The sequence below is a fragment of the Mauremys reevesii genome, linkage group 2 (genome assembly GCF_016161935.1).
Source record: "Mauremys reevesii isolate NIE-2019 linkage group 2, ASM1616193v1, whole genome shotgun sequence".
Classification (NCBI taxonomy): Eukaryota; Metazoa; Chordata; order Testudines; family Geoemydidae; genus Mauremys; species Mauremys reevesii.
Genome location: NC_052624.1, coordinates 242,824,696 through 242,847,528, shown reverse-complemented (window position 1 = coordinate 242,847,528; position 22,833 = coordinate 242,824,696). Strand labels below are relative to the sequence as shown.

The 22,833-nt window shown below is 42.7% G+C and overlaps 1 long non-coding RNA gene across 1 annotated transcript in view; it reads right to left on the bottom strand.

Moving 5' to 3' along the window:
* LOC120396620 overlaps nucleotides 1-22,833 on the bottom strand; it is an 88,371-nt gene that overhangs the window by 38,944 nt on the left and 26,594 nt on the right. The window contains exon 3 of the long non-coding RNA XR_005593255.1: nucleotides 7,507-7,567. This is a non-coding gene — a long non-coding RNA (uncharacterized LOC120396620). The remainder of the gene's footprint in view (nucleotides 1-7,506; nucleotides 7,568-22,833) is intronic.

Below are 22,833 nucleotides of genomic sequence, written 5' to 3'. Positions count from 1 at the left end.
AGAGTGTGGAGAAGGAAGGGGACAAAGATATTTCTCCATCTGCAGTAGGATCAGCCAAGTGACCTGAGATAGGCTCATGCTTGTTATCTCAATTAGTCACTTTTTTCCATATCTCCAGCAAGCTAGCATAGGCCTTGGTAGCAGAGGGCAACCAGGGGCAAGGTAGGGGCCAGAGCTACCAGAGATCCCGTGGTCTCTGCTAGAGTGATGGAGGGTTTTATTTTTTTATGGTTTCCTTTTAGAAAAGGAGATGTTTAGAGAGAAGAATGTGGTATCTGCTGTGAATCTCAAGAATTCTAATCTGAGAAATTGGGTTCAAAGGATTATTCTGTATTTACCTGGAATTTCAGAAATATGAGGTGTTAACTAGGATAGCAGATTTGGGAGTTTTTCTGCATTCAAAACACTGTGTAGGCCAATGAGGATTTCACATCCAAGGACCTTAGGAACTAATGCCAATCACTATTACCCTCTATGGGAAATTGATTTATTTCTTTTAATTCTAAATGCTTTGGGATACTGAGAAAAGCTTTGCTCAGATCTAATTTTGCTTGAGAGTTTCCTTTGAATACTACAAGTCCATCCATGAAGAATGGCTGGGTGGCCATAAAATTGTTAATAGTTACAGATGTTTGTGAAAAAAACATGGCGATATCTGTATTATTTTTTCATAAATGATGAGTATCTCTGGCTATCTGATTACTACCATGCTGTCTGCTACATGGGTGCAAAGAGTTAACTCAGTTCTGGTTGGTTTTATACATCTACAAGAAGGCAGACAATCGTTTTAGATAGCCCCCAATCACTGATACTTAAACTATACAGGTGTCATTTCCTTTGAAGGTATTCCCATCACAGGCTGATCAATAACTGGCTGAATACTCTGGGGTGGTAGGGGTGGGGACAAGGGTAATCCAAGGCCAAAATAAAGCAAAGGACTTGGAGGGGGAAGGGGTTAAAGTCTCAGCCCTGAAGCTGAGAGGGAAACAGAAGGGAACAAGTGACTTCCAAGAATTCACTGATCCTCCACTCTCAGAAGCTTTCATACCTGGGATAAGCTGAGCCTACCTAATTCTTGAGAGGAAAGCTAAAGTTTTAGGTTAGAGAATATGCATTTAGGCAGTTGTTGTTTTAACGCTTTCCTCTCTTTTATGTTCCTATGGATAAATAAATAATACTTTGTTTTGAAGAAACAGTTCTGCGTCACTGCACATAGCTGTGGTCACAGCTCCTGGAGGAAGACTATGGCAAGGGCCAAACCCAGTTGGACCTGCTGAGGAAACACAGTTGATAAATAGAAGTGCTGTAGTCTGTGGACCTAGTCTGTGGATGAAGTATTGTGGGATTCCACCCTGAGAGAAGTGAAAGTGCAGGGCCTGCCTCTTGGAAAGGTGCCCAGAGAGAGACTGACTGAGGAGTCAAAGGCACAGCTCGGCCAGAACCATGGTAATGTAAACCAAGAGAGAACCGAGGACAATGAGAATAGAGAACTGAGGACAATGAGAGAGAGCTAAATTTCAGCCACCCCGAAATTTCAACATCTAAGTAGAGCTGGGCAGGAAATGGTTCTCCCTCCCATAAAAGTTTTCAAGATTTAAAAAAATATTCATGTCCAAACTGAGACAATAGGGGCTCTCAAATTTTTGCAAGCCCCCCCCCTCAAAAATATTGGTTTGGGGCAATCAAAATTTAAATAATTTGGAAAGTTGTTTTATTTCAGTTTCAACATTTATTTATTTTTTTACTCTAATTAGCTTCTGTTTAAAATGAAAAGCAGTTTTGAACTGGAAAATCAGAATTTTTCATTTTGAAAATAGCAAAATGGCACATTTTGACTATTTCAATTTTTTTTTCAAAAATATTTTGAGTCAAGGAATTTATTGAAAACTGCTCTTTCCCATGAAAGATTTTGATTTTGACAAATGGATATTTTTGACCAAAAAAAAAATCATTAAGAAATTCCTGACCAGCTCTACATCTAAGGGCTTGTGCATTCTGGGATAAATTACAGTCCTAGGATTATGACAGTTCTGTGCTGAAGTGTTTCTTTCATGCACACAATATCTGACACCTCATGCAAAAATAAAATATACCTTAAAACCCCACCAAGTATATTTCCTCTTCTAGGGAAACAGGCTCTGAATTATGCCTCACCAGATAAAATCCCAACAAGGAAAAATGCTCCTGTGCCTCTCTTGACAATATCCCTCCTAGCTCTCCCTCTTCCTGAGCTCCCAAAGCAAGGCTTTTATAATAGCATGCAGAGCCCAAGCAGCCAAGAGGTGAACTAATCCCTCCTATAACCCTACCCCGGTTAGGCCCCATAAGATCCCTTATAAAATGAATACACAAAAAGGTTGTTGTGAAGAAGGTAGAGTTGCTACACATGACATTCCTGACACAAATGTACAAAAGCAAAGAGATAAAAAATTAATCCATCTCACAGTGCATGCCTGCTACTTCTCCACCCACAAGTATGCACCTTACTATTACCACAACTAGTGTGTGCCACAGACCAAACTCTACAACCTTTACTCTGCCTCCTCTTTCCTCCTTCTGCAACCCCCCCTTTAAAAGCCATTTCCCCAAAGACTAGTAACTATATCTGTTTAAGGATACTTGCTCATGTTGAGAGAGAATAACCTGGTGAAATGCTGTGCACTGAAGAGTAGTTAAAAGGAGTAATGGAAGGCTGGCATCTCTAGGGCATGGAATTAAGGTTGTGGTGGGTGGTGTATGGTTGTTGTGGTAGTAGTAAGGTGTGTCCTTGTGGGTGAAAATACCATTAGATGGCTTAATTTTTCATTTCCTTGGTTCTGTGGGTGTGTGTCAGGTATATTATGCTTGTAGTACCCCTAACCATTTCCCAGCAAAGTTTCTGTATATTTATCTCCTACGTTGTTTTAAGGCTTAACTAGAGAGGTGCAAGTTGTTCAGATGGGGACAGACTCATGGAGCGGGTAAAAGTGCAGTTACGCATGAACCTTCATGTTTCAGCATTTTCACATTATTCCTGAGGGAATTCTGCACCAAAAAAAAATAAAACTTCTGCACTCAATATTTTAAAATTCTGCAAAATTCTGCATATTTTATTTGTCAATAAATAAATATGGAGGCTCCAGCATGGCAGTGGGAAGCACAGGCCACTGGCTGAACAGAGGTGGGAGATCATCTGCTGGAGAGGGGTGTATGACTGCTCTGGCAACTTCCCTGTGCTTCCCCCATCAGAAAATCATTTTTCTGAGAGGAAGCAACAAACATCTGTGGGGGTTGGGGACATGAATTCCTGTGGTGCAATGGTGCAGAATTCCCCCAAGAGTAGCACACGAGCCCTTCTCTACTGCAGGATAAAATCTGACAGGAAGCACAGCTCTAACAGAGAAAGATTTATGTGCCCCTGGCCCCAATCAACCAATCAGGCTTGTGTGCACCTAGCCCCAGTCAGCAAACCTGCCATTATTCAGGTTTGTGTTCACTGGGCATAAAACGTTCAGCTATAATGTGAAAAATGGCTAAAAATAATCTACATTCAACACAGTTTTTAAAAACATATGACTCTGGATCTAATCAGGATCCACCTCTCTGCCAAGTTCGGTGCAGATAGTGCTGATAAGAGATATCTGTCAACAATGAAAGGTAATACTGCCAAGGAAAAAAACTTTAGCCAACACCCAAAATCAAATTTCCAATTAAAAATGTAAGAGAAAGGAACCAAGAAATACATAGAAAATTCAAAGGGCATAAAACTAACCCTTTGTGAAATTTCACACTGAGTGCCCACCTACTTTTAGAGAAAACAGGAATTTATGCCCCATTTTAAGCCCAGTTTAGAATACAACCTTAAGTATAGAGTCGCTACAAGCATCTCTGTAATAAATGTGGAGCCCCTGCTCATTCAGGTCCACTGGGTGACTACTCCACCACAGCTTGTGAATGAAGGGCTCCAACTGCTTCCTTTGCTAGGCCCTGGGAAATATCTGTGTGTATTGGGTTTCCTACAATTGAGTACAGTACCTCAGCCTGAGTACAGTACTAGGACATGGTTTGGAAAAAAAGCAGGTTGAATCCTTCTGCTAGTATGCAGTCACTGTACCTGCTTTTAACTATTTGCACTTATGTTGCCTACTCAGCATATCTGAAAAATGACATTCATTTGTGTGCGAAAAATAGCTCTGTACACCTTATTTGAGTTTAGGGCTGGACCATGGCCTGAGCAAGTCCACAAAGTGGGGAGAGGGTGCACAAGGCTCCCTTCCGTGCTACACGTGCATAAAGGGCTGCCACAATCTCAATCCATGAGCTGTCTGGGCCCAGTTCTTCTCCATCAATAAAAGTTACTCATGTCTTGCTGGAGGAGATACCAGCCTGTGAGTGCAAGGACTGTCAATGCCACCACCACCACCAGACATTTCAAGGAGTGCTGGGCAGAGTGCAGGGCAAGGGTATGTCTCTGTCCCCATCTGTTCACAAGTGAAGATGGCAAGTGTGTGCGGGGAGGTGGGGAAGAGGGCAATGCAGATGCATTCAGACACTGCTTCTGAGCATGCTCTCTCCCAGCACCCTTGGAGTCATTCCACAGGCTATAGATAACATTTTCAAAAGTGCCTAAATGATTAGGAGCCTCAGTCTCATTGGAAGTCAATGGATTTAGGCTCTTACATCATTAGATGCTTTTGAAAATGTTAACTCATATGCTTTGGGGAATGGAGCTAGTTTGCTTTGCCTCCAACCCTCTCTCCAGTGCAAATATGCCTTGTAAAACCAGGTGCAGCCATTTTAGGGCTAGACAATACATTGTAAGTGAAAAATAAAGTGTAATCCTGTGATGTCCATTTGCCTGACTGGAATGTATGACAACAGGGCAATGACAAAAAAAGAGGACCACTTTTAATATTAACATTTATCTGAAAATAACCTAGGTCAGCTTATTACAAGCAAGGGGTCCTGTGACTATGTCAATCAATTGCCCTCTCCCATTTTGATTTTTTTAACCTGCGTATTTCATGAAAAAAGAACTACAATTACATTTGGTGATTATCTTGGGGAACATCTTCACAGATATATATAATGCACCTAATTCCAAATCAGGAGATTAATTCTCCTCTTGATACCTAGGGGATGGAATTTATGCACCTAACTCTCATAACATTAATTGCTCTGTTGCAAGTTGCAAGGTAAATCCTCTGTGTATAGAAAAGAAAATAGATTTCTCACCGTCTTCAAATCAGATGCACACAAGATTAAATATAGACAGGGAAAAACTCTCTCTCAGCCACACAGGGCTAGATTGTACCTGCTAGGCATAGCTCGGAGAAAGGGACAGTGGAGAACTATACTGTCCCAGAGGGAGCACCATCAGTCATTCTGCTTCTGTGAATCATCTCAACATCTAGAACTCCCCAGCATGCCAGGGGAATATACCCACCACTGCACCAGCATGCAACGAGGATGCAGCCCACTCCTCACTGCATGCCAGCCTCCTTTGGGAGCCAGTGCAGGGAGTTATAGGTGAAAACCTACTTCTCTTTGGGACCATGTTTTCCTGGGGGATTAGAAAAAGGTCAGGCGTGGTCCTTTGAGCCCGGGGAGTGCCATTTCTGCCTAGACTTTATGTGGGCCTCTAAAAGCTGGAAGAAGGTTCCTTATCTGGTGCAGCTTCCCCCACTGCACACCTGCATAAGGAGCAGGCAGAATCTGGACCATAGAGATTCATTTCTTATTTATGGGTTGTTGTTTTTTGTTTCATTTTTTTTAACAGTTATCTTAAAAGGGGTTAATAAAGCAGACAGCCCCTGAGACAGCAAAATCAAAACAGTAGCGGAGATGGAAATGAGAGAATCAGGCACATTCCACCTATTCTGTGTTAGAAGTTTTAGTCAATTTCTCTACATACACCAGTTAAACAAAGGGAGAATCACAGAGACAGAGAGATCTATTTGTTTTTCACTTTGCAACAATGTTGCTGAAGCTCATCTCAGAAATAAAGTGATCAGCTATATCACTGAATGGCATGTACAGATTTTTTTTAAAACAGAAAATGAGTAGAGATTTTTGATCGAGAGAGAGAGAGAAATAAGGAATCCATGAAAAGTTTTGAGACAAGTCAAGATTTGCTGCTATGTATAAGAAAGGATAGCAAGGCAATTAAAGAGTTTGTTAAAAATAGCCTTCCCTTGGTACGGTAAAAGCAGCTCTTATTAGGACACATTGTTACATTCTGTAACCTTACAAAGAAACAACATTATCAAATAAAATGACCTGGTTTACTTTAACATCAGCTAAATCTGTACCATCCACATGCCATGTTTAGGAATCAACCACACTGCATACTGTGGAGTAGTTTGTGGGTAATTATGCAATCTGATGCAGTTGGAAGCCAGGGAACTGTATGCTTACCCAAGACAGAATTGCAGTGGTGTTATCTGTTTATATAGAACAAAATGATCAAATAAATATTTCTAATCTTACTTTGGAGACTAGAACAAATGCTGTGGGAGGCAAGTATACTATCTGATGTCAAATCTTTCAGATTATGGAATAATGCTGAGTGTAAAGAATTTTTTTTAAACAAGGCCTGTTCACCATTAACAATTATTTGAAATATCAAACAGACAAATTTTTCCAATTAAATATTCATCCACTTCGGGGAGAACCAGTGTAATAATGATAAATATATGATAAATTAATGGCAACTGCATGCAGGCTCTGGAGTTCACATCATTTTTGTAGTAAGAGGTCAGGAAAACTACCAAGGGGGCAATCTCTTGCAGCAACCTCAGAACTGTGGCTACAAATTCTTTTCATAGGTAGCTGCAAAGTTCCTGAAACTTCTCAGTTAAGGGACGGATTTTCAAAGGCACGAATGACAGTTCAGATCCCAACTCCTATGGACTTTCAATGGGAGTTAGGAGCCTGTCATTTTGTGCCACTGAAAATCTCCCCCTAAACTATTATGGCCAAATTCTTCTTTGCCCTATATATCTCACTGAAATCAACATGAAACTTACTAGCGCATCCCATGATAGGCTCTGCACTTCATGTGGAACTGCCATTGCCCTTGCTGTCTGCCTCTACTGATCTCCCGGGGCAATGTGAGCTAGTGGTACCCCGTCCATTTCGACTGGACTCTTATTTTTTTTTTTTGAAATGGCTAAAAAGGGCTTTTTTTTTCTTCTCCAAACTAACAGATAAAACAAAATCGTTTGTGAATGAAATGAGGCCCGCCCGGGGGGAGGGGGGGAGGTAGATAGATCAACAGGAGGGGGGGGGAGGGGAAACAAGCAGTGATTGGGAGGAGTGGGAAGAGGAGGGACTGGAGAGCGGGAGGCGCAGAGCAGCGCAGGGTGAGCCTGCTGCCCTGCTGCCCCCCGCCAAAAAAAAAAAAAAAAAAAAAAAAAAAAAAACACCCCCCCCCCCCCGAGGCGTCTGCAGGATCTCTGGGGCGCTTTTCTCTCCGGGGAGCCAGCTAGGAGTTCTAGTGATTTTGGTCAGAGAAGAGTGTCTTACCTTTCAGCCAGGAGAAGCATAATAAGAATGGGCACTATTTAATAGGAGAATGGAGACATAGCTGCAATAAAAGGAAAAGAGAAATCTAAGTGTGTGACTCTCACTTTCCCGTGCCTAAAGGCAAGAAAACAGTAAGTCACTAAAGCTTAGAACTCGCTTGGTGTAGTATATTATCGTGCAAACATACTCAAATACAGCCGGCCTCTGACCAGCCTTTCTTGGAAGTACATATGGAGGGAGGTGGGATATAAGGAGTTCCCCCACTATTTCATACAGCCCTGCACAGGATGGCTAGCCAGAATCCCACTGGGGAGTGCAGCCCCTATCACTCATACAGGCAACTGTTGTTTGAGAGGTTGTGGGGAAGGAAGGGTCGTGACCTCTTTCCTTTCACACTAACCACCAGAGTTGACTGTACTTGGAGTGCAGAGTATACTACTTCCCCTTACGGGCAGCAGAGCTACCACTCTGTGTGCACGCTCGAGGCATTCACAGGAGGAATTCTGGCTGATTCTAAATATAGAAGTCAGAGAGTTCACATGCATTCTGACATAGAGCAGTCAGAGAGTTCATGTGCATTTACAGATTTTTGTCACAATAAACCTCTGACCCATACAGGTGTTTCTGTATTCTGTGGAATCTGGCACAACTTCATGGTGCTGTAAAATATATATATAAAAAATCCAACTTCAGGTCATCAAGGGAACTAATAGCTAGGAACTGCTTTTCCTGATACTGTAGAGTATTTCATATTGCCCACATCTAAAATATCATATTCAGAAACAAATTCTATCCCACAATCCGAAAAATGTAATTACTTGATATACATGCACACAAACACTCTGGGTTTACAGACTCTTGAAAAAGAGCCATGCTGAAATTATAAATACCTGGAATTACAGGGCCAGGCTGCTTTTACACCATTCCAGCTGTACAGAGCAGCTGCCTAGCTAGCTTAACCATTCTCCTCTGGAGGATTTCCCTTATGTAAGAGAGTCCCCGGGTGGTATAGTGCCAGCAGAATGGTTCCACATTACAAGCTGTGCTGAGCACTGATGGGCCAACTGCCAGCATCTGGCTCATTATGGGTACCTGTGAACTGTTTACTTCAATCCCCTTTGACAAACTATGTCATTTCTAGTCCACTGTGTCTTTTTATCAGGTTTTCTGGGAATATCAACACGTAACTTATTCTGCAGCCTCCTCCCTGCAGCAGGAGACATGTGGGCCATTCTGTTGCATGTCAGATTGCTTGGTAGTTCTTGAAGAAACCTGATAACAAATGATTTCCTTCTAGGTCAGCAGTTTGCAAACTGTCTTTCAAACTCGATTACAATGGTTTATTTCCCCAATGGCCTGAGGATAATAAATGGAAGAATGTCTGTACTTAATATTTCTCTCCTTCAGAAAGCCTTCATATTTCTTGGATGGGAACTGAGGTCTGTTGTCAGACTGTGTCTCATCCATTTTCTTCACAAGTGAAAATTAACAAGGACTGTTATGAACATAAGCTGAGACTTTAACTCTCGGGGCCTAAGTCACCACTGTCCTGACACCAGTGCAAAATGACTGCAAAAAGGGTGAAAAATACCACTCTGTTTATCCAGTAACATTTTACACCCTAATTGCATGGGAGCAAATGGCTATGCAGAGAAGTGATGAATCAGGCACAAGTCTGGCCATGTATTTGCTGAAGTAACCAATTAATACACTAATGGCTGCTAATCACAACTGCCATATTAGGCTCACACAAATCCACACCCCCAGGAAAATCACCTGTCATTAGCTGGTGTTCTCCCACCCCACCAGTGAGTGTGGTTCCAACACACACAAACTAATGGAAAAACCACAGACTTCTTCCTTTTCCTGGGTTTAATCTTCTCCATATCAAAGTTCTCCCCTTTCCAGGGTACAGCAATGCAAACCACTATCTACTTGGGTTTTCCACCACCACCAGCCATACTCTTGTTCATCCTGTTTTCTTTTAGGGGCAACTAGGCCCTGTAATTTAAACAGCTCTGGCTATATTGCTGTGCCAGCTACTTAACCCTGCTGGTCTGATTCTCTGATCTACAGACCTGGCAAGAAACTTAGGTCATGGACTTTGGTCCTACCTGGGCAACCATGACCATGGGGGTCCTGGCATCAGGATAAGCAGTGTCCCATCAGTGCAAGAATCCTCCACTGGTGTAGGAGCTCTGGCTACAACACCTCCTATGCCATCTTCTTTTCAGGAACTCCACCCTCCCACCACCGTCATGTAAGAAATATACCTGAGAAAAAGGGTACATAGCTAGGTTGTCCTTGCCCCCTGACTATCCCCAGCTGCAGAATGGCCTCGGCAGACTGTTGACAGTTGGTTTAGTTTAGCTGGCTTTATTATGGCTTTAATTTGCACTAGGAGACCAGCCTGACAGTTGAGGATTGGGGGACTGAACAGGTGAGAGCCACCTTTGTCCATGCCTCTCCAGTCTTACACCAAACACTGCTCATCTGGACCGTAGAATCTGGGCCAATGTCTTTGCCCCAAAGTGTACCAGTAGAATCCAGTGGGGTTACCTGTGTGAGGAAATACCTTCTCATGTAAGGAAGGAATTGCAGCATCAGTCCTTGAATTATATGATAATGATAAAGGAGTCAGAGCAGGTCTGTGTACATACACACACACACAGTTTAATGGCATAGTCCAAACAGTTTCAAACATCTTTTTGCAGATCAGATAGCCATCAATTATCTTTGATTTAATGATTGTCTGTCACTGCCATAACCGTATGTTATGCCTGTAATTGACTATATTGCCATTAATTATTGAAATGCTAGATTATCTCCATTTAGTTAACAGGAGAAGACACTTTTCTGGTTTGTATTAAGGATGAGTTGAGCATTACAGACTTACTCATATTCTCTTTACAAAGAGAAACGGATGTTTCAGCTTTGGTATGTATCAGTTGCACACCATGCACCTAATACTTCTGTATATATTTCACCAATGCAACTAATTCTATTTTTATCAGTAATGAATACAAAACACAGTCCTCTATTTTGGTCTGTAGAGGATAAATTACTTAGGGTCTAATATGTGTATTTGTGTTAACATTTTTCCAAAAGCTTTTTAAACACCCAAGGGAACCAATTTTGGGGCTAAAACAACATAGGATCCAATCTTCTCATGGTATTTCAGTTCATGTATGATGGAAATATAATGAGGACACTAGTTCCTGTGTTTTTTGCACTCATAAATGACTCTCTAAGACATTATAAATGTCTGGTAAGAAGCAAATATGAATACCAAGCTTTACCAGAATGCTGTTGCTCCTGTGAACTAGAATGCACAGCCCTATCTTTTGTGATGATTTGATCCAATAGTGAATTTAAGCAAATCAGACCTACTAGGGGTAAAAATAGCTTTGTTTAAATTGTATTTTCATATATTGCCTCATATTTCTGCCACCTATAATTTACCATGAACAGAGAGGCTTTAATAAATACCCTATGTCTGCATAAACTTAAATAGTATGGAACTCCAATGACTAAAAATTCATTCATTTACAGAAACTAATCACAACTGTTGAACAAACCATTTTCCACAGAGCTGAAGAAAAATCCAGTGAAAGGTTTTAAAGCCACACACTAGCCTCACCCAACCAGCTTTTTGGAAACCCTCCCATTTATTATTAAACAAAATGAAAATGTATGGATGCCTCAAAAAGGGGACAATTCCTGCTTGCCTTTCTTAAAGGAGTAATCCACTGAAACTATTGTGCGTAATTTTTCTCCCACTTCCACCAGTGCAATTCCATTCTTTTCATGGAGTTACTTCATGGAGTGAAAGAAGAATCACATAGGTTAGTTCCGATTCACAGGTGATGTGCAAAGTGGTTTAAATTAGACTCCTTACATTAACATGGATTCCTCTAGATCTACTTCCTTGAGCTGGTCAACATTTTTTCGCAAAACATTTTTTCAATAAAATTGTAAAATTGTAATGGCAAATTTTCATTTTGGTCACAATTTTCCAGTTTTGTTTGTTGACAACCAGAAATCATAATGCAACAATTTATCATAAACATTGTCATTTTTTCATTCAAATATTGGTTGTTTTTTGTGGGGGGGGGCATTCTTGGTAAAAATTTAAGGGTTTGTTTTTTGAAAACTAAGCTTTGTTTTTAACTGAAAAATGCTTTCAGAAGCAAACAGTGTTTCAGGTTTTCATTTAATGTTTTCATTAGAAAATATCCACAATCAATTTATAAAAAGAAGAAAAATGATTGAAAGCATTCTGCAAAAAAATAATTGGCATTTTAGACCACTTACAATAATTTACTAATGTGTGTGTGCGAGTGAGATAGAGAGTCTAGATTGTATAACACTCATTGAGGGTATTGGAAGATGTACATTTCACCAACTTGGGCCCGCCCTGGACTTAGACTCCCTTCTGAATATGGAGCAATGAAATCTCTTTTATAAGGAAAAAGAGCACAGTCTGAGCCAAGGTAAATTACTGCCAAGTATCAGAGGGGCAGCCGTGGTAGTCTGTATCCACAAAAACAACAAGGAGTCAGGTGGCACCCTAAAGACTAACAGTTCTATTTGGGCATAAGCGTGTGTGAGTAAAAACCCCACTTCTTCAGATGACTTCTGTTATTTATAGAAGTCAGCAGAATAATTTCAGATCAGCAAACCTAGCAGTAATGGCTGACTGCATTATTCAACTAAATTCCTATCGTCCCATTTCACTTTTTGAAAGCCATTGAATACAGTTACATTGAATCATTGTTAGCACTTCTTCTCTTCAGAATCTGTTTAATAATGGCAATCTTTCAGGTACCCATGTTTCAAAGGGGTTTGTTTGTAGCCTTGTCTACTTATAATAGTGAGTTGTTTTGAGATAAAAGTAAATCTAGCTAATAAAGACAGCATTGTAGATTTTTCTTAAGTAAATCAATAGTAAGAGTGGCAGAAAGGTAAATATTAGTTAAGCGACCTCTTTGGCAATAAAGCAAGTATTTGCTTGATCACATACATATATTAACTACAAACAATGAGAATGAAATGGTAAGGTTGCACAGTTAAATGAGAAAATGTCATGCAAAAAGAAAATGAAGAAATCAGCATTTTGTTAAATGCATTTTACTTTGGAAAAGAGTAATATATTGTATTATATTGCACCTTTTATCAGAAAATAGAAAGTAATACACCTGTGTCTGGCTGACATAACACTGCTGTTGATACTTCACATTTCTGACTTTGTGTCTTTAACCTTGCGACTTTAACACTGCACCAATCCCATTTTTGCATTTAGTCGCATGCCTAACTCATTTGCATATTTGCAGAATTGAGGCCAGGCGTAACATGATAGATTTTTGAAAAGTGCTTTGATGTTGTTCCCTCTCCACTCTTAGCTTTCTTTTGACTGTAAGGGTGGAATGATGGCCAGGTAGAAGTCAGTGAGTGGGGCAGGGTTGCTATTGACTTCAACAGTCAGGATTTCACCCTCAGATCAAGGCAGAGACTATGTCTTCCTAGAAGTTTGTACAGAACTTCAGCTATTTGGGGTACAAAATGTAAGCAGTTATAATAATAGAGACAAGAAAGGGGGCAGAGTTCCTTACCTGAAGTCTGGCTATTACTGGATAGGAACCTATAGATTTATTTAAAAAATGTTAAGATATAAATAAACTAAGTATTTCACATTGGATATTTTTGGTGAGCATTTTTCAATGTTCATAGAAGTTTTCCTCCTTTGTTCCCCCAGTCTAAGAGGCACAGCAATGACCTTCTCTGTGGAATAGCCAAAAAAAGCTGTACAATGCTCCCTCTGGTCCTGGATCCCTAATAATGTTGCTCTGTCGATCGGCCAGTGGAGGGTATCATGTCATTCAAAAGCAATGCAAGCTCAGCAAAACTGAGCTTGGGACCCAAAACTGTACCCTCATATGGTGATGGTGCATTATTCTGCCACCAGGACATGAGGCCAGCCTTTACGTGCCATATAAGTCAGTGTTATTTACCCAGGAGAGATATTCACCACAGCAACCAATGCATCAATTAACATGCACCTAAAATGTATTAATCTATGTTTAGTTCTTGGAATCAACATAATCCACATTTTTATTTAAGAAAAAAAATTGAAACCCAAGGAACAGCAAGTGGTCTCTTTTAAAAAATTACTACATTGTTCTAAATCCATGGAAGAACATTTGTTGTGTTCTAGTTTCTCTGGCTCATTAAGCCTAGAAATCTGATAACAGTCTTAACACCACAGGATAATGTTAAATTTTAAATAGGAACAAAATAAAGCATGCACAGGAATATATTAACCTGTTATGTCCCCAAAATAAATACACATACTTGCACTGAATGGGCATTTGCAAAAGAGATGTATAGGGCAGATGTATAGGGCACAAATAGACTAATACATAAACATATGGACATGGCCCGAATGTTGATAATGGATAAGAAAGACTCATCCATTGTATATACAAAATAAACACCATCATCAGAACCAGTTTGCTTTCTGACATTGTTGTTCGCATTTTCAGGCTGAGAGGCAGAGACTATAGCTGCAAGTAATGTTAGAGGGCTTAGAAGACCACAAATTCACATGCCACTGCCCTGGGCATCATACAGAGAGACAAGCAATGGTATGATTCTTTATTAAAAACAAACAACAACAGAAGCAGTCACAGGATGCTATTTCCAACCATACTCATATGGCTGCAGCAATGTGAGGTGCCCTCATCTCCTAAGGTAAGTTCTGATGGGCATCGATGACACTGCTTCACCAAATGCCTACCTCCTTTTCCTAGGTTGCCAGCATTTCTGTTTTGACTGCAAATCCATATTGGAAGAACAAAGTTATGAATGCCTAGCTGGACGCTGATAAACAACATGGTAGTACACTGAGCCCTAAATATAATGAAAGACATGAACTAGACCACAGTCCTACAATTCTAAAAATATATGGGGCTAGGTAGTAGCTTTAACCCTAGCCCTGAGCAGGGAAGATCATAGGAAGAGAGGCAGTGTCTCAGATACCTAGGGCCTAAGCCCTGTTTATACACTAAAACACCTAAATTGCATCCAGAACCAAATAGGAAGTTAGCACAGCTAGCAAAGGGCTTTTGTATTGTGTACCCTCCAGCTAACACAACTCAAGAGATGAGCATTTGCATGCTATATGAACAGTTGTTTCCCAGCAGTCACAAAGGCATGGGCCATAGGATCTGAAAGAAAAGGTCATAAATGCATAGCTAAATACAGACAGAAAGAGGCACTCTTGACCATCAGTGCCACTTGGGATTCCAGAAGAAGTAAAGTCACCCCAAACTGATAACCACTTTGGTAGGAAGTGGACAAACACTTGAATACTGGGGGTGCAGAAACCATCACCTCAAGATCCTTCCTCACTCAACTACAATAACCTCCATGCTGTCCAGACTAAGCATTAGCCATCTGGCTCTCATCCAAACCCCAGTTTCAGCTAGGCACTGAAAAAGCAAAGACATCTCATTATTTGGACTTGATGAAATTGAAATCTAGAGCTGAGTGCCATCCTTACACTAATGGAACTGCAGTCCAAATCCTTTCACAATTTCCACACACCCATAAGGAACAGGAGAAGGTAGCAAAACAGAGCTTCCTGGAACCATGCTTCAGAGATCATATAGCAGAGATGAGCAATTACTCAAAACTGCCCCCATGCAACCTCTGCATGCAGCAAGGAAAGAACAAAGCTGCTGCTGAATGATATGATCCCTCCCAGGGTCTATAGATGAGTTAATAAAACCTAGTAGTTGATGATATATAAGGTTGCTGGCAGATACAAAAGAATCAGCATGGACACCACACTATTTTCCTTTGCTAGGAAGAGGCTATCATGCAATGAGACGCAGTTATTTGCTATGCTATACTCAGGGGAGCTGGCTGGGGTAAGGATATCTAAGAATTTCAGATGGCAACTTGTCACAAACTTCTCAATAACTTCCCTGGAAAAGGGAAAGTTGCGTTCCAGAAAGGGGAAGAGGCTGGAGCTTCCCCCAAACCTGGAAGATTCCTACCGTACTGAGGGAGTATGCATGGGGGGATGACCCTGCAAATCAGATCATCACAGTAAGAGGCCATTGGCGTGAGGAGCAGTGGGTCTAGGGGAGCTGGTAGGCTTTGTGGAGGTCTAGTTTAGCTGTTGTGTTGGTTTTCAAGGAGGGAAGAAGTTAGGGACTAATGGGTTTGAACAAAACATTTCATTTTGTTTTGAGAGTTTTTTTAACCTGCTGTAAAATATGAAATGAAAAGGCATTTCAAATTAAAAAATCAAAACGTTTCATTTAGAAAATATTGAGTGATCAACTCTGGCCTCTGATAGGCCCGTGATGCCATTCTTGTTTGCCCACTTGTTGAATGTTCAAATAAGATGACAGGGGATGGATCACTTGATGATTACCTGTTCTATTCATCATGGCCGGCTTTAGGATGTGCGGGGCCTGATTTGAAAGAGCTGCCGCCGAAATGTTGCCAAAGACAGCAGCAGAGATTGAGCTGCTGCCAAAGATAGTGGCAGCAATTTGGTGGTAGCTCAATCAGTTGCTGCTGTTTCTAGCGGCACTTCAGTGAAGGGTGCGGAGCCCCTCTTCCAGATGCTGCAGGGCCCTCTTATGCGCAGGGCCTGATTCCCGGGAATCGGTGGAATTGCCCTAAAGCCGGCCCTCTAGTTCATTCCCTCTGAAAAACCTGGCACTGGCCACTGTCGGTAGACAGGATACTGTTAGATGGACCTTTGGTCTGACCCAGTATGGCCGCTTTTATGTTCAAGCACCTGCTTGCTTCTGGTGCCCTCACATTTGGGACAAACTCCCTATAAACATCCACAAACTGAACTCATTATCCTCTTTCAAATCCCTCCTTAACACTCTCCTTTGCAGTGATGCCCACAAAAAACTTAAGAGCGGTTAGGCTGCTGCTGTGTTGAGACTACTGCCAATCATGCCAACCAGTATTGTCTGATTGTTTCCTTCCATTCCCTTATCTGTATCCATCTGTCATCTCTTGTCTTATACTTAGATTGTCAGCTCTTTGAGGCGAGGAATGCCTTTTTGCTCTGTGTTTGTACAGCCCCTAACACAATGGGGGTCTGGTCCACGGCTGGGTCTTTTAGGTACTATGATAATACAAGCAAAGCATCATAATATTAAGTTTTAATTTTTACAAACAAAAAAATTGGTTTTTTCCCCCAACCAAAACAAATTCAACCCAAATTCATGAAATTCCTCAGTCAACCCAAATCTGCATTTTTTTGGAGGAAAAGATTTTGGCCAAAAAATTGTGCCCAGCTCTCTTAGAGTGCAATCACAAGATAGACCATGGGGACGTACCAGGTTATGGTGAGGAATGGGAGCTGCTGAGGTTTCCCATCTTAGAAAATTAGGAGGCTATGCACCCATTCTTCTGAATACTTATCAGATCAAACTTCTGACTCTTAGGGCTAGTCTACACTTACCTGCCGGGTCGACGCGGTGAGTTCGACTTCTCGGAGTTCGAACTATTGCGTCTAATCTAGACGCGATAGTTCGAACTCCCCGCGCGCTCCGGTCGACTCCGGTACTCCACCACTGCAAACGGCGGTGGCAGAGTCGACCTTGGAGCCGCGGACTTTGATCCCGGGGTGTCTGGACGGGTAAGTAGTTCGAACTAGGGTACTTCGAGTTCAGCTACGCTATTCACGTAGCTGAACTTGCGTACCCTAGTTCGACCCCCGCCCTTAGTGTAGACCTGCCCTTAGAAAGCTCAGGCTGTTTTAAGGTGTACCAGGGGACTGGCTGAGCATGGAGCAGCCCAGGGTCAAGAACTGCAATGGGCACCTTTACACCCTCCCTTTCTTTGCTGCGGCAAGTGTTCCTTGGCCATAGTTGAGAAAATCTGTTAAAGCCCTTTATAGAAAGACAAGTTTGCTGTACTCTGTAAACTGGGGAGAGAAAAGGACATAAGTAACTTCTTAAAGTCCTGTTCCCCCAGTCAGCATGTGGCAGACCTTCCTAGGGGCTACTCTCTTTCTCAGGTTACTGTAGCAAGGGAACCAGTAATTCAGCAGCTACTTGATATCCTGACAAAGAATGCAGATAAAATCACCAGCCATGGAGGGGAGTATATGTCAGTTACCGGGCAGCTCCAAAAGGCAGCAGGCCACCTTGAGGAACAATGCTTTACAGAGCTCCCAACAGAGAGGCCTGGCTCCCTATCACTCCTAGTTCTGAGCTCTGCCTTAAAGGCACAATAAAGGCCCTAAACTAGACAGTTCCAAGAAGAAACCAAGCATGAAGCTACAGCGGGGATGAATTTGGCTCGACATAACTTGACTGAACTGTGCAGATGGGTAATGGGTGAATATTAGCGTCAAACGCACTAAGAAGGCTGCCTCAGAAAACTTTCTTTGATGTCACAGGACACCCATAGCACATGCAGTACTTTCCCAAGTGTTTCACTTGGTCTTAAATGATGACTGACAGGGCTTGAGGTTGAAGATCTGTGTGAATATCAAACACAAGGCTTTACTCCAAGTTTCCTGAATGTTTTGTCATAGGCCTGGTCTACACTACGCATTTATACCGAATTTAGCAGCGTTAAACCGATTTAACCCTGCACCTGACCACACAACGAAGCCCTTTAAATTGATATAAAGGGCTCTTAAAACCGATTTCTGTACTCCTCCCCGATGAGGGGAGTAGCGCTGAAATCGGTATTGCCATGTCGGATTAGGGTTAGTGTGGCCGCAATTTGACAGTATTCACCTTCGGGCGGTATCCCACAGTGCACCATTGTGACCACTCTGGAAAGCAATCTGAACTCGGATGCACTGGCCAGGTAGACAGGAAAAGCCCCGCGAACTTTTGAATTTCATTTCCTGCTTGTCCAGCGTGGAGTGCTGATCAGCACGGGTGGCCATGCAGTCCCAAATCCAAAAAGAGCTCCAGCATGGACCGTACGGGAGATACTGGATCTGATCGCTATATGGGGAGACAAATCTGTTCTATCAGAGCTCTGTTCCAGAAGACGAAATGCCAAAGCATTTGAAAAAATCTCCAGGCTATGATAGACAGAGGCCACAGCAGTGACTCAACACAGTGCTGTGTGACAAGCGTAATGGAAAGCCAAAGAATCAAATGGATGCTCATGAAGGGAGGGAGGGAGGGAGGGGGGACTGAGGACTCGAGCTATCCCACAGTTCCTGCAGTCTCCGAAAAGCATTTGCATTCTTGGCTGAGCTCCCAATGCCTGAAGGGTCAAAAACATTGTCGCCAGTGGTTCAGGGAATATGTCGTCAATTTACCTCTCCTCTCCCCCCTCAAAGAAAAGGGAAAAAAATCGTTTCTCGTCTCTTTTCAATGTCACCGTATGTCTACTGGATGCTGCTGGTAGAAGGGGTGCTGCATCGCTAAACAGCAGCATCGTCTCCTCTCCTCTCCTCTCCCCTCCCCGGTGGCAGACGGTATGGTACAAAATGACTGATAGCCGTCCTCATCATCATCCCGTGAGTGCTCCTGGCTGGCCTCGGTGAGGTCGGCCAGGGGCACCTGGGCAAAAATGGGAATGACTCCCAGTCATTCCCTTCTTTAAGCTTTGTGTCCTGGAGATTCAGTCCTGGCAGATGGTGCAATAGGGCTGGTAACCGTCCTCATCATAGCAACGGGAGGCTGTGCTCCTCTCCCCCCCACACCCTTTAATGAGTAATGGAGATGTCCTGCCTGGAATATCATAGCAGCTGGAGGCTGCCTCCCCCTCATTTTATCTCACTAAAAAGTCAGTGTTTCTTATTCCTGCATTCTTTATTACTTCATCACACAAATGGGAGATAACTGCCACGGTAGCCCAGGAGGGGTGTGGGAGGAGGGAAGCAACGGGTGGGGTTGTTGCAGGGGCACCCTCTAGAATGGCATGCAGCTCATCATTTCTGTGGGATATCTGGGGCTCTGACCCAGAGCGGCTGTGTTCTCTGGTTCTCTAGTAGACTTGCCCCATATTCTAGGCAGGACTGGCTCTATTTTTAGACAAAACATAAAGAAGGGAATGACCTGGGAAGTTATTCCCGTTTTTGTCCATGCGCCCCTGGCCAACCTCAGTGAGGCCAGCCAAGAGCACCCATGGCAGCAGCAGACGGCACAATATGACTGGTAACCGTCATCGCCAATTCCCAAAGCAGCAGACAGTGCAATAGGGCTGGTAACTGTCTCTGCTATGTTGCAAAGGCAAATTAATGCTGCTCTGTAGCACTGCAGTACTGCCTCTGTCAGCAGCATTCAGTACACATACGGTGACAGTGAAAAAAGGCTAAATGGGCTCCATGGTTACCATGCTATGGCATCTGCCAGGGCAATCCAGAGAAAAAGGGCGCAAAATGATTGTCTGCTGTTGCTTTCATGGAGGAAGGATTGAGTGATGACATTTACCCAGAATCACCCACGACACTGTTTTTGCTCCATAATGCATTGTGATCTCAACCCAGAATTCCAATGGGCGGGGGAGATTGCGGGAACTATGGGATAGCTACCCACAATGCAACGCTCTGGAAATCGACGCTAGCCTCGGTACATGGACGCACACCGCCAAATTAATGTGCTTAGTGTGGCCGCGTGCACTCGACTTTATACAATCTGTTTTAAAAAACCGGTTTATGTAAAATCGGAATAATCCCGTAGTGTAGACATACCCATAAAGAGCACTGGAAAATGCTTGCTCACTAGTGACCTAAGTCTTGAGGCCACTAATAGGGATTACACAGGACATAAACAGTTGGGAAAAACACTTCTTGTACAATTCTGAGTCAGCCCTGTTTTAAATATTGCATATACTATCTACTGATTCAATTGTTATGCCTGCCCCTCATCAGACTAATCTCTCGAATTCCACAAGACTTAATTGGATTGATGGTGATGGGGCAGAAGAGAATCCTTGCATTTACTTATTAACAACACAGATCCACAGGATCCTGCAGCGCCTTTTGGGAAATTTTACTGTGGTTACTGCAATTGCCCCCACTCTGCCATTGACCATTTGACCTCACTTGATCCCCAAAATACAAAGAATCACTCCTTGATGATGGCCCACATACTGTATTGATCACAAAATCAAAGGTAGAGACACTTTGAGAAGGTGAAATTACATACAGGCAATTCAGCAGATTTAATGCTTGTCTTTGTGCTTTCTTCATTGAAGTAACCAGTTGTGCCTGCAAGAACTTTGCCACTGGGGGATCCAGTTCTGCACTATTCACAGTTTCTGGGCACAAAGACCGAGCTGATTGAAGAGGATGCACTAATATTATTCTTTGCAGAACAATTTGCTATATAGCTGCCTTTTAAAGAGGAGGCAAATACATTTTCATAAGAGTTCTTGGGTTTCCAATTGATAAAGAATCAAGAAATCCCTCCTCATGCCTGGGTAGAAGCCAGGATGAATAACTGAAGAAGCAGTAATTACTGAATACTACCAAACTGAGATCTTCTGGAATTATTTATCTCGGGTGACTTTGTTATGGGGCTTGAAGTGCAATACAGACCAGTCAAGGATTGTGTCACCATTTGCCCTGTAACTCTAGGTACCTCACAATGCTTTGCTGCTGTAGCTCCAAACGTAGGATGTTATGCCTAAAAGCATGCAGGTCACACCCTCTGTGTGTGCTAGACAGCCCTGGTTCAGCAGCTCTGGCCCCAACAGCCTGTCCACAGCCCCACTTAGGCAGCAAGGTGACCCCAACACACTCCCAGTTCTGAATTTTCCCAAATTCATGTGTACTGTAACGTCTAGCCGTTTCCTAGACAGTTCAGAGAAATGATAAGGTCTGTTTTTCTCTAAAGGAAAAAAAAAGCATAGAATAATTTATTAACTTTAATTAATTTATTAACACCTTTCCCTTTAAACACAACACTGAATTGGTTTTTATTAAAAATAAAACAAATTTATTAACAATAGGATATTGGTTAAATGATGCCACGTAAGAGGCATAATGTTAGAAAGCGCTATGAGTAAAACCAAAGCAAACACACACATCTAAAAGTCAAAGCTTAGTCTAGCAAGGTACTATCTTTCCTAAGCAGGTTTCTCACCTATATTCAGTTTCCAGAGACATTGATCCCCCTTTAATTGAAGGACCCATCTTTCTCAGCTTGCAAGAGCCCTGTGCCCTTGTCTCCAGTGGCGGATTACCGCATGGGCTGACGGGCCCCCAGCCAATTTGGGGACCCTGCAGGTGTGCTGGAACACTGACTCCACCCCCTGCTCCTCCTCTCCACCTCAGGGGCCCCTGCCACCCTGGCCCTCCTCTTCCCCCCTGAGGCCCCACCCCTGGCCTGGCCAGAAGACGGAGTCAGTGGTAGGGTGACCATACTCCTGGCCTCCGCACAGAGTTGGCCTGAGCGCCCTCCCCCTCTCCCCCCTGTGTGATGCAGAGCTGGCCCAAGCCTCTCCGCCCGCCCCCCCCCTGTGCAGGGCTGGCCTGAGCCACTCACCCAAGCCCCCCTCCTTCCCTGTGCAGGGTTGGCCTGAGCCCCACTGCTCACCCCACCCCACCCCCACACACCCCTTTTCGGCAAAACTGGTCATTTGTCCTGTTTGCTCTTGCCAACTGGTGCCAAAAAAGGCGGGATGTCTGGGGCTGAGGCTAAATTCCAACATCTTAGATTTCACATTTTGCTGTACATGAATAGTTCAAGTTCTCTTCTAAATTTAGAAGAGTTCTCTTCTAAATTCTCTTCTAAATTTCACCTGCAGGTGAAATCCTGGGCCTATTGAATTCAATGGGGGTTTTGTCGTTAAACTTCAATTTGGCCAGAATTCATTCTGTAATTTTTGAGTGGGTTCTAGCAAAGTGAGTCTTCCCATCCCTAGAGTTAACCCTTACAGTCTTTGATGCTGTCCCATGTTTTTGCTGATACTAGTATAAAATATATTTTTACTTATATTATATATGAATGATCAGAGTTTTGTTATTTTATATTAGATACCCCTGCCAACAATTACACCAGAAACTCCCCCCACTCTAGTCTTATTCCAGCATTTTACAGACCTCTCCCAAATCTCTGGCTGAATCTGGCTCTATAGGCATTTTTTGCTCAGTCTTGCAAAAAATGCCTATACATTTTAAGGAAAATTGGGACTCGTGTGTTACACCTTACATGATAGCGCTGCACCGCATAACTGGCGACGGCAGTGGCTTGATACTGGCTCAAGTCAAAAGTGTCACCTATTGACTCATCAACACTACTCTCTGTGCCTCCACGGATTTTCCTTGGAGAGCTTCTAGCTTAGTCCTACCATGCTAGACTCTGCGCTACGGGT